Source organism: Salmo trutta, chromosome 36, assembly GCF_901001165.1.
Source record: "Salmo trutta chromosome 36, fSalTru1.1, whole genome shotgun sequence".
Lineage (NCBI taxonomy): Eukaryota > Metazoa > Chordata > Actinopteri > Salmoniformes > Salmonidae > Salmo > Salmo trutta.
The window spans coordinates 40,951,800-40,964,667 of record NC_042992.1 but is presented as its reverse complement, the minus strand read 5'-3'; positions in this window follow the sequence as shown (position 1 = coordinate 40,964,667).

The following is a 12,868-nucleotide window of genomic DNA, read 5'->3' as shown; positions in this document are numbered from 1 at the left end:
ACAACTGAAATACAAAGCATTTAACACTTGTGTTAAAAATGTGTTGTACAACCCGAGCGTGTATGTGGACAATATGTGTTTGGTTTTCAGGTTGAAGTTCATCCAGCCCTCCTCAAGAGTATGAGTGAGGAGAATGATATCAAATGTGTGTGTGTGTGTCTTCTACAAATTGTACATAAATGTTTTTATTTCATTGATAGGACCATGGGAAAGGTGGGTCTCCATAAACCATGTTATAAACTGATTGACCCCATAGACCAGAGGTGTGGACTCGAGTCACAAATATGATGACTTGCAACTCGACTTTGACACCAATGACTCCTGACTTGACTTGGACTTGAGCCTTATGACTCGACCTGACTTGATACCCTCCCCAAGCCCAAATATTAAAAATTATGCTATTAAAAAAAGCTCTTCATTTAACGGATTACAGTTTGAATCGGACAGCAGCCAATCAAATTGTGCCAGCTGAGAAAAAGTTGTGCGTGGCAGTGCAGAGGAACGTCGGCGGGTAAATTCAGATGGAGCCCTTGGAAAGATGATACTCAAAATTATTATTTTCGGATATAAAGACGACGCTGTATCAACAAAAAATGGATTGCAACTTGCAAAACATGCGGGAAGAAAATTATAGACGGAGGCGCAACAATTTCCAACTTTGTTCGACATTTGAAGCTGCACAAAGAATTGTAAGTCGTGGCTAATATAGCCGGCAGCTATATATTTTATTACTTTACTGGTGTAACATGTAGGCTAACGTAAAGTTAAATCAATGAGCCTCCACACAGTCAGTCAGTGCGGGAACGTGATCATTGCACCCAAGATTGAGCTACAACTGGCTAGGCAGTTGGTAGCCTAAATCCTGCCTGATGTTACTGCTGTTCCTAAAACCATTGACATACGTTAGCCTACTGTAACCACAGAGAGAGAGAGTGTGTGTGTGAATGTTGGGCAATTGTGTACAAGCCTACATCGCCCGATTGCGCCCCTTAGCGATCCTCGATAGTCGATCACTATTGGGGGGGTGTGTCTTTCTCATGGCTACCCATGTATTTCCATGGAAATATAAAGTTTATTTGGAAAGTAATAAATATAGAGATATTTTTAAAAACATTCATGATTTGCGTAAATGTAATATACTATTACTCTTGTTAAAAATATTAAATGGTATTACATTTGGTGAAGAGCACATTATGACTTGTTTAGGACTCGAAACTCAAAGATTAGGACTTGACACTTGACTCGGACTTGCCTGTCTTGACTTGGGACTTGAGTGCTAAGACTTGAGACTTACTTGTGACTTGTAAAACAATGACTTGGTCCCACCTCTGCCATAAACCATAAACAAGTATGTGGGTGTGTGTATGTGTCAGGAATCCCGCTTCCTGAGTCTGTTTTCTGCCTGAGCTGACTGTTTTTTGTTTTGGAGTCGTTTGTCTGAGGTTCCTGAACGCACCCTGTCTGGTTGCCAGGTGACGAAGCTAGGCGGGAGAACTTTTGATTGCCCGCACCTGCATCTCATCAACCATCTGCACACCTGGTCCTGATCATCACCTCTTCATAAGCCCTGACCTGACATCCATTCCCTGCCAGATCGTTAGCAACGAACAGTATGTTGTGCCAGCGTATCAGCCTCATGTTTCCTGAGTTTGTTTTGTTATTCTGTACTTGCCGGTTACTCACTCCCGTTTACTCTGTCTACAGTCATTCTCCCGGAACATTCAACTCCCTTGCCTGGCCGTCGGTGGATTCAGTGGCTTCATTGGATCAACCCATTCACTCTCATCAACTCACCTCCGCTGCCGTTCCGTCTCCTGGATTACTCAATATACACATCAAGACTACCAATAAATACTCACCTTCATTTTACTCACCTTGTCCGCTTCTGGGTTCTGTCTTAGAGAATCGTGACAGTATGAACAGTTCCAATACTTTATGAAAAAGTACCTGATAAAATAAAAACAATTTTATAAAACCCTTGACTAAGACTGTTGAATCCCTGATAGTCAAAATAGCATAAAGAAAAATATATTGTTCCTTCATAGACCGATAGCTTCGTGAGGTTCAACCAACCTTTTGTTGGTGTCTCCATATTTTCAGAAAGGGGGACATTGGCACATCTGAATAGATAAGGCCTGACAAAATACTAACTCTATATCCTGTGGTCGACATCCTGAGTGTAACGGCCGTCGTAGGAAGTGGACCAAAATGCAGCGGGTACGTGAATGCTCATATTTATTTTATGACGAACATTACACAAAAACAACAAAACGAAAAAACGAACGACAGCTAGACAGTCTTGCAGGCTAAACATAACAATGCAAAAACAACCTCCCACAATTCCCACAACAAACACACCCCTATACATAGGACCTTCAATCAGAGGCAACGAGGAACAGCTGCCTCCAATTGAAGGCCCAATCTCAATTAACTAAACATGGAACTAAACACCCTAGATCTAACATAGAACCTAACCAAAAACCCCGGACTAATCTAAACAAACACCCCTCTACAAAACACATACCAACAAACCCCGAACCACATAAAACAAACACCCCCTGCCACGTCCTGACCAAACTATAATAACAAATAACCCCTTTACTGGTCAGGACGTGACAGTAACCCCTCCCAAAGGTGCAGACCCCGGATGCACCTCACAACAACAACAAAAATAACTACAAAAATAAACCCCTCAAACTAAAGGGAGGGAAGGGAGGGTGGTTACCGTCACCGACGGTTCCCGTGCTACACCCCCCCTCCCCAATCCTCCTACTGTGGAGGTGGCTCAGGCTCTGGCTTTAGTCCCCCTCCTAACCTGTCCACCCCCGCTGAATGCCTCTGGCTGAAGCGCATCGCTGCAGACCTCGGGCTGAAGCGCTTCGCTGTAGACCTCGGGCAGTACTCGGGCGACTCTGGCTGCGCCGATTCCGGACTGTAGGGCGACTCTGGCTGCGCCGATTCCGGACTGTAGGGCGACTCTGGGAGCTCCGGACTTTAGGGCGACTCTGGCTGCGCCGATTCCGGACTGTAGGGCGACTCTGGCTGCGCCGATTCCGGACTGTAGGCCGTCTCACTCGGTTCCGGACTGTAGGCTGTCTCACTCGGTTCCGGACTGTAGGCTGTCTCACTCGGTTCCGGACTGTAGGCTGTCTCACTCGGTTCCGGACTGTAGGCTGTCTCACTCGGTTCCGGACTGTAGGCTGTCTCACTCGGTTCCGGACTGTAGGCTATCTCTAGACGGTGCACTTTCACCAGACACTCTGGACGGGGTACTGATGCCGGAAGCTCTGGACGGGGTACTGTCGTCGGAAGCTCTGGACGGGGACTGCGCACTGAAAGCCTGATGCGTGGGGCTGGTAGTGGAGGTACCAGACTGGAGACACGCACCCCAAGGCTAGTGCGAGGAGCAGGAACAGGACGAGTTGGACTGGGCTGAAGCACTGGAAGCCTGGTGCGTGGGGCTGGTACTGGAGGTACCAGACTGGAGACACGCACCTCAGGGCTAGTGCGAGGAGTGGGAACAGGATACTCTGGGCCGTGAAGGCGCACTGGCGGACTCGAGCACAGTACTGGCACCACCCTTACTGGCTGGATGCCCGCTTCCCACTGGCAAATGCGGGGCGCTGGCACCTCGCACACCGACTTGTGAATGCTCGGCCTCGATGCCGTGCGTATCCCCTCATAGCACGGGACCTGACCAATAACAGGCTGCTTCTGATAAGCACGGGGAGTTGGCTTGGGGCTTAACCCTGGCCCAGCCAAACTACCCGTGTGCCCCCCCCAAAAAAATAATTGGGGCTGCCTCTCAGGCTTAAATGCCAACCGTGTGTATAGAGCCTCATACCGGCGCCGCTCCGCCTTGGCTGCCTCTATCTCCTCCGGTGGGCGACGATATTCCCCAGCCTGGTGCCACGGTCCAGCCTCGTCCAGGAACTCCTCCCATGTCCAAGTGTCAGTATAGTCCACATAATTCCTTTGTAGCTCCTTCCCCCGCTGCTTGGTCCATTGTTGGTGGGAGGTTCTGTAACGGCCGTCGTAGGAAGTGGACCAAAATGCAGCGGGTACGTGAATGCTCATATTTATTTTATGACGAACATTACACAAAAACGAAAAAACGAACGACAGCTAGACAGTCTTGCAGGCTAAACATAACAATGCAAAAACAACCTCCCACAATTCCCACAACAAACACACCCCTATACATAGGACCTTCAATCAGAGGCAACGAGGAACAGCTGCCTCCAATTGAAGGCCCAAACTCAATTAACTAAACATGGAACTAAACACCCTAGATCTAACATAGAAATACACAACATAGAACCTAACCAAAAACCCCGGACTAATCTAAACAAACACCCCTCTACAAAACACATATACCAACAAACCCCGAACCACATAAAACAAACACCCCCTGCCACGTCCTGACCAAACTATAATAACAAATAACCCCTTTACTGGTCAGGACGTGACACTGAGGTACCATGGACCTCCAGTATTACTGTCATCACAGCAGCCAGATAACTGCTGATGCAAGACTCCAAGCCAAACATACTGCAAGCCAAACATGTTGAATAGCAGGTTCATTCATAGGGTCACAGTCAAAATGGCTTTCAACTGCATTTTTCTCATGATGTAAAGCATTTGTCAAAGAAGTCAAGATGGGAACCACTATGTCAAATTCTCCAAACATGTTTACCTATCATGTGACACCTGTCCTTATTCTCATTATATAAAGGGCTGTGAAAACAATGAATGCAATATATTTTGGGATGTAAACCAGAGATATTAATCACTGTTGATCCATTCTGTTCTAATCTAATTAGATGAATGTCATGGAGGACAGAACATGCAACTGCGCACCTCACTGAAGACCACTACTGAATTAGGGGTAGGTCGGATATTGTGGTAGTACATACATTTTTAACAGGTTAGGGTTAGGCATGATATTCCATGTCAGACTCTTCAATGCCACTTTTCTCAACATCTTAGATCCCAAATGTTGTTAATTAACCAATTCTAAGCTCATATGACTTGTAATATTTTGATAGAGGGCTGAAAACCTAAGCCGAATGGGTTACAACTGACAATTTCTCACTATATTGCCTCTTACACAGATCACAAGTTAGGTTATGTATTCCATGTCAGACTTTTCAATGCCACTTAATCTCAACATTTTAGACCCCAAAGGTTGCCAGGTCAAGTTGTTTCGCATACATACATTCAAATTATGGACATTTAAACAGAGTATTGGGAAAATAGGGTGGTGCAAAAACAAATGGAGTGGTCTTAAGTGAATAACAAAAAATGTTACTTTTGTATGTGCAATAGGTTATTAAAAGTATCAACAATTTAACGTGACCTCATGGTGAGAGCGAGAGTGACAGATGTAATGATGGATTATTATTTACTTTCATTAATTCAAGTTCTCTCTGTACACATAAAATTGCTTGAAAAAACAACCCCAAAATGAATTAAGGAAAGACCCATGGAAGGGTGATCCAAAAGGGAATGTTATTTGGTTGCATGTACACAGTGAAAAACATATCCACATTTGGCTTTGTATTCACACACATCTATTCCCTGCCCTTAAGCAAGAGGGCTGAGCTCATTACATCTTCCATGTTCTTAATAACTTAAATGGATTAAGTTTTGACCAGTTGAAAGGCAGGCTGAAACTCTCCCCAAAAGTGTCTTTATCAACGGGATAATATTGCACTTTCAGGTTAGAATGTGGTTTAAACATCAGGGAGTAAAACTGTGGGTTAACCGAGACCTCTGTAGGTTAACAGACACCTATTCTTAGTTTTTTGAGGAATGGCTTTGCATGTAAGTCCATCTCTTGTGAGCTATTAGCTACAATATCTGCTGTACAGAAACTATTCCACAATGGGTGGTACCGCATACACATAGTTCTGCAGTAGACTCCTTATGTTATAAAAACACCTGTTGTCAGTCAACATGCATTGGGACCTGTCTGCCTGTTCTCTGATCATGCAAGTAGCATCAGTGGCTCAATCCTCTATACGTTGTCAAGGGGGAAGGATAACGACAATGAAAAAAACAGCATGTACAGAAATACAGAGATGGAAAAAAAGCAGACATACACTTTTAAAAAGCATGAGTAAAAACACTGTCCAAGCTCTGTCCCACTCCCAAACTAATAACACCCAGGAATACACTGGGTACAACACCTCTCCTTAAGCTTGCCTCCTTCTCTTCTCCTCTCTCAGTTCATCCTCCACTCTCACCCCAATCTAGGTCAAGTGACCTCCTCTGTTGGCAATGGCATCATAGAATCCCCTCTTCCCTCCTCCCCACCCTGGGTTCTTAACATCCCTGCCCCATCTGGTGAAGGGGCGCTGGAACAACAACTCTGTGTTCGGGGCCAGACTGGAAAGTGGGAAAGTCATTGGTTGGCCACACTACAGGTGGCCGGGGGATCAGATGCAGCTGGTTGGATGGCAGCGGTAGGTACAGTTGGCCAGGGAGTCTCGTTCTGCCCCGCTGGTTCGCACTCTGGGAGTAGCCACCCTCAACGGGAGACTCTGAAACAGAGGGAGAGGGAGAGTTCAGGACCAGACACACTGTGATCTTGGAAATCAAGGCTCTTTACTAAAATATTTACATTCTAGTGAGTGAGAACTATCATAGTTTTAGTAAGTGAGAAACTTGTTTTGCTATTCCACTACATGTCATCCTAATGTGTGGTGCTGTGAGCCACTGACCTGTGTGTTCCCCCTCAGGCAGCAGCAGATGGCTTCTACAGGGGCTAGGCAGGGTGGTCTGGCTGGGAGCCACTTCTGCAGTGGCTGAGCATGGTGGTCTGGCTCGGCACCTCCTGACATGGTCCCACCTAGAGACGCCTCATGTGACGGACCACCGCTGTGGCATTAAACGCTTGCTGCAGGACCAAACATATTCCCATTAGAGACGTACCCATTTATAAATGATTCATTAAACATTAATAAATTAATTATAAACCCTTTATAAACCCCTTGTAAAGGGACCCTTATTGTAAAATGCTATTTTGCACCATAAAGCTCACAAAAGTTATTGATCTGGGCACTGACAGACTCATGTATGTTTTAATCCAGGGCTGTGTCTCCAGCAAGCCTGAGGGAGGGAGAGAGACATGAGGGCCAGGCTCTGTTGGGGGGCACAAGAATATGTGCAAGAAGGTGTGTGCTTGTGTCTGTATGTGCACTGTACCAGGGGTGCTGAATAGCCTGGACACATGTGGGGCGGCAGGTAGCCTAGTGGTTAGAGTGTTGGGCCAGTAACTGAAAGGTTGCTAGATCAAATCCCCTTGCTGACAAGGTAAAAATCTGTTGTTCTGCCCCTGAACAAGGCAGTTAACCCACTGTTCCTAGGCAGTCATTGTAAACAAGAATTTGTTCTTAACTGACTTGCCTAGTTAAATAAAGGTTATAAATATATATATCTCTATCAAGACATTTTGCAGGAGAATCTGTCCGCCAATAGAAGCTCAACAGAAGTTAGGTGATGCAACAGGACAACAACCCAAAAGACAGAAGTAAATCAAAAACAGAATGGCTTGAACAGAAGAAAATGTGCCTTCTGGAATGGCCCAGTCAGTCCTGACCTCAACCCGATTGAGATGCTGTGGCATGACCTCAAGAGAGCGGTTCACACCAGACATCCCAATAATATTGTGGAACTGAAACAGTTTTGTAAAGAGGAATGATCCAAAATTCCTCCTGACCGTTGTGCAGGTCTGATACGCAGAACTACAGAAAATGTTTGGTTGAGGTTATTGCTGCCAAAGGAGGGTCAAACTGTTATTAAATCCAAGAGTTCACATTCTTTTTCCAAGCTACAATTTGAATGTTTACACGGTGTGTTCAATAAAGACATGAACAATTTTTATTGTTTGTGTGTTATTAGTTTAAGCAGACTGTTTGTCTATTGTTGTGACTTAGATGAAGATCAGATCAAATTTTCTGACCAATTTATGCAGAAATCAAGGTAATTCTAAAGGGTTCACATACTTTTTCTTCCCACTGTAAGTCGCTCTGGATAAGAGCGCCTGCTAAATGACAAAAATGTAAGTGTCACGTCCTGACCAGTAAAAGGGGTTGTTTGTTATTGTAGTTTGGTCAGGGCGTGGCAGGGGGTGTTTGTTTTATGTGTTTCTGGGTTTTTTGGTTAATGTTCTATGTTAGTATATTTCTATGTTCGTTCTAGTTTTTCTATTTCTATGTTTAGTTTATTGGGTTGACCTTCAATTGGAGGCAGCTGTTCCTCGTTGCCTCTAATTGAAGGTCCTATTTAGTAGGGGTGTTTTTCCATGGGTTTTTGTGGGTAGTTGTTCCAAGTGTAGCTGTGTGCCTCACAGGACTGTTTTCTCGTTGTTGTTTTTGTTTAAGTGTTTATTTTGGTTTTCTTCATAATAAAGAAGATGAGTATTCACATTCCCGCTGCATTTTGGTCCACTCCATACGACGAACGTGACAGTAAGTCACAGTCAGGATGGGAAGGAAGAAGATATGACCGTCTTGTGGTAGTAACAGACTAATATTCAACTTCAACATTTTTCCCAAAATGCGGTCGGATCAAATAGGCCTACACATTTCATTTACCATGGAATGAGCCTTGCGTAAATAAGTAAAGTATGTGTGTGTACAGTGCATTCGGAATGTATTCAGACCCCTTGACTTGGATTCGGGGTAAACTTTGAACATATAAAGGAGTGTAAGAGACTGGTTTTTACATCAGAAGTTAATGGTTCTCTGTAGAAAGACAGATGGCTTTGGAATCTGTTGGGTGGGCGGGAGGAAGTCACAGGATTGCTATATGGGAAGTGGATGGACATCTGTGGATTAGGCGAAGGAGGGGTTGAGGTCAGGTCAGATCCCCTGAAGGGAGAAATTATGGTTTATTATCCTATTATCCTCTTCCTGTCGAACCATAAGATGTAAGGATTGGAGAGAAGGAGGAGTGTCTAAAGTGGAGTATATATACTTGTAATGGTGGAAACATGTCTTCGTCTGAATACAGCTGTGTCGACACTTTGGGAAGAATTACATTTGGTTAAGCTTCTCTAGTGTCCGTGAGTTATTTACTCTGAAAAATTAGAACCTAACAACTTTTTGCACATTTTAAGTTTCAGCTACTATAGAAAATGACATCTTACTAGGGTCAGGACGTGACAACAGCCTTATTCTATAATTGATTAAATCGTTTTTTTTCTCCTCATCAATCTACACACAATAAACCAAAATGACAAAGCAAAAATGTATTAAAAATAAAATACAGAAATACCTAATTTACATAAGTATTCAAACACTTTGCTATGAGACTCGAAATTGAGCTCAAGTGCATCCTGTTTCCATTGATCATCCTTGAAATGTCCACCTTTGGTAAATTCAACTGCTTGGACATGATTTGGAAAGGCACACACCTGTCTATTCAAGGTCCCACAGTTGACAGTGCATATCAGAGCAAAAACCAAGCCATGAGATCGAAGGAATTGTCCGTAGAGCGCTGAGACATGATTGTGTCGAGGCACAGATCTGGGGAAAGATACCAAAAAATGTCTGCAGCATTAAAGGTCCCCAAGAACACAGTAGCTCCCATAATTCTTAAATTGAAGAACTTTGGGACCACCAAGACTCTTCCTAGAGCTGGCCGTCTGGCTAAACTGAGTATTCGAGGTAGAAGGGCCTTGGTCACGGAGGTGACAAAGAACCCAACGGTCATGCTGAAATAGCTCCAGAGTTCCTCTGTGGAGATGGGAGCACCTTCCAGAAGGAGACCCATAACTGCAGCACTCCACCAATCAGGCATTTATGGTAGTGGTCAAACGAAGTCACTCCTCAGTAAAAGGCACAAAACACCCCGTTTGCCAAAAGGCACCCAAAGGACTCCCAGACCATGATTAACAAGATTCTCTGGTCTGATGAAACCAACATTGAACTCTTTGACCTGAATGCCAAGCATCACGTCTGGAGGTAACCTGGCACCACCTTACGGTAAAGCATGGTGGTGGCAGCATCATGCTGTGGGGATGTTTTTCAGCGGCAGGGACTGTTCAGGATTGAGGGAAAGATGAACGGAGCAAAGTACAGAGAGATCCTTGATGAAAACCTGCTCCAGAGCGTTCAAGACCTCAGACTGGGGCGAAGGTTCACCTTCCAACTGGACAACGACCATAAGCACACAGCCAAGACAACACAGGAGTGGCTTCGGGACAAGTCTCTGATTGTCCTTGAATGGCCCTGCCAGAGCCTGGACATAAATCTGATCAAACATCTCTGGAGAGACCTGAAAATAGCTGTGTAGCGACGCTCCCCATCCAACCAGACAGAGCATGAGAGGATCTGCAGAGAAGAATGGAAGAAACTCCCCAAATACAGGTGTGCCAAGCTCGTAGCATCAAATCCAAGAAGACTCGAGGCTGTATTCGCTGCCAAAGGTGCTTCATCAAAGTATTGAGTAAAGGGTCTGAATACTTATGTAAATGTGATATTTAAGAGTTTTATATTTAATAAATTAGCAAAAAAAAATCAAAACTGTTTTTGCTTTGTCATTATGGGGTATTGTTTGTAACTTGACGAGGGAAAAAAAACTATTTAATCCCTTTTAGAATATGGCTGTAACATAACAAAATGTGGAAAAAGTTAAGGGGACTGAATACTTTCTGAATGCAATGTATGTGTGTTTGGGGAGGGGATGTTAAGCCTGCTTGTTATAGTACAGTACTGTACCACGTTCATGTGTGTGTCTCTCTCTCTGTGTTATCCCCCTTCATCCATTCCTCATCTGTTCCTGAGTCCATTGCTGAGGCTCCCTCCAACCAGCGTCTGTTGGGAGGGCAGAGCAAAGCATTTTAGCTGCTATCTACTCCGGACCCCGGGCATGGACAGGCACGGGCACCACCTTAACACCCACAGCCACTCCACCACTGCAGGCTCCTCCTGCCTCTGCCTTTCTGCCTAGACCAGCACCCAGAGACCACCTCACAGCCCAGCCCAAAGCAGCCAGGCCACTGGGGAAATAAGAACAGAAGACAACATCGTCAATACAACAATAACAACAGGCCACTACAGAGACAGACAGAGAAGAAGTCAGTAAAGGACAGGGTAATGTTTAGAAGGCACAAGACGTAAGAATATTATCTGAACTTGTGCAATATCAAATGCTTTTTTTGTTTGTTTTTTGGAAACACATTTTGTTATGTTGTGTGCTCTAATGAATACAACCCAGCTTCAATAAAGAGCATAAATAAAGAACTGCATCAACAGGTTTGAGTTCAGATGGATGACAATGCACACGTTGAAGATAGTATTAGGCCTAATTGAATTAATAGAGATGATGTGATTACTTGCTAGACCTGCCTGGCAGAAACACACATAAGATAATATCTAGACAATGAATTTATATCTGAACTTTCAACAATGTTGTTATCTACTGAACACAGCCCGGGCACACACACTTTACAATGACAGAGAGAGAGGTGAGCGACTACACCTAGATAGAACAAGATAACCAGGCTATCCCAATCCTTTGGTGTGTGAGTGTGTGTTTGTATGGGCATTGGAGGAGGTACAGTGCCTTGCAAAAGTATTCACCCCCTTGGCATTTTTCCTATTTTGTTGCATTTCAACCTGTACTTTAAATGGATTTTCATTTGGATTTCATGTAATGGACATACACAAAATAGTCTATATTGGTGAAGTGAAATGAAAAAAATAACTTAACTTCAAAAAATAAAAAAAATGAAAAATGGTGCGTTCAAATGTATTCACCCCTTTGCTATGAAGCCCCTAAATAAGATCTGGTGCAACCAATTACCTTCAGAAGTCACATAATTAGTTAAATAAAGTCCACCTGTGTGCAATCTAAGTGTCACATGATCTGTCACATGATCTCAGTATATATATACACATTTTCTGAAAGGCCCCAGAGTCTGCAACACCACTAAGCATGGGGCACCACCAAGCAAGTGGCACTATGAAGACCAAGGAGCTCTCAAAACAGGTCAGAGACGACATTGTGGAGAAGTACAGATCAGAGTTGGGTTATAAAAAAATATCCGAAACTTTGAACATCCCACAGAGCACCATTAAATCCATTATTCTTCCAGAGATTTGAGACTGGGACGGAGGTTGACCTTCCAGCAGGACAATGACCCTAAGCATCTTGCTAAAGCAACACTTGAGTGGTTTAAGGGGAAACATTTAAATGTCTTGGAATGGCCTAGTCAAAGCCCAGATATCAATCCAATTGAGAATCTGTGGTATGACTTAAATATTGCTGTACACCAGTGGAACCCATCCAACTTGAAGGAGCGGGAGCAGTTTTGCCTTGAAGAATGGGCAAGAATCCCAGTGGCTAGATGTGCCAAGCTTATAGAGACATACCCAAGAGACTTGCAGCTGTAATTGCTGCTAAGGTGGCTATACAAAGTATTGACTTTGGGGGGGGATGAATAGTTATGCACGCTCAAGGTTTCAGTTTTTTTTGTCTTATTTCTTGTTTGCTTCACAATAAAAATATTTTGCATCTTCAAAGTGGTAGGCATGTTGTGTAAATCATATGATACAAACCCCCAAAAATCCATTTTAATTCCAGGTTGTAAGGCAACACATAGGAAAAATGCCAAGGGGGTTGAATACTTTCGCAAGCCACTGTATATATAATATAAAACCACTTCTAAGACTCTTTCCCCTGTTTAACACCTTAAATATGCGCCATTACCCATCTAACTATTTGTAGCTCGCTAAACGTAGATAGCTAGCTAATGTTAGCTAACCAAGCTAGCTATCTCGTGATCATTTTGTGAACAGAACTTGAGTATCGCATTCACATTTGCTTTTTTTTTATCAATAAAATATATACAGTACCA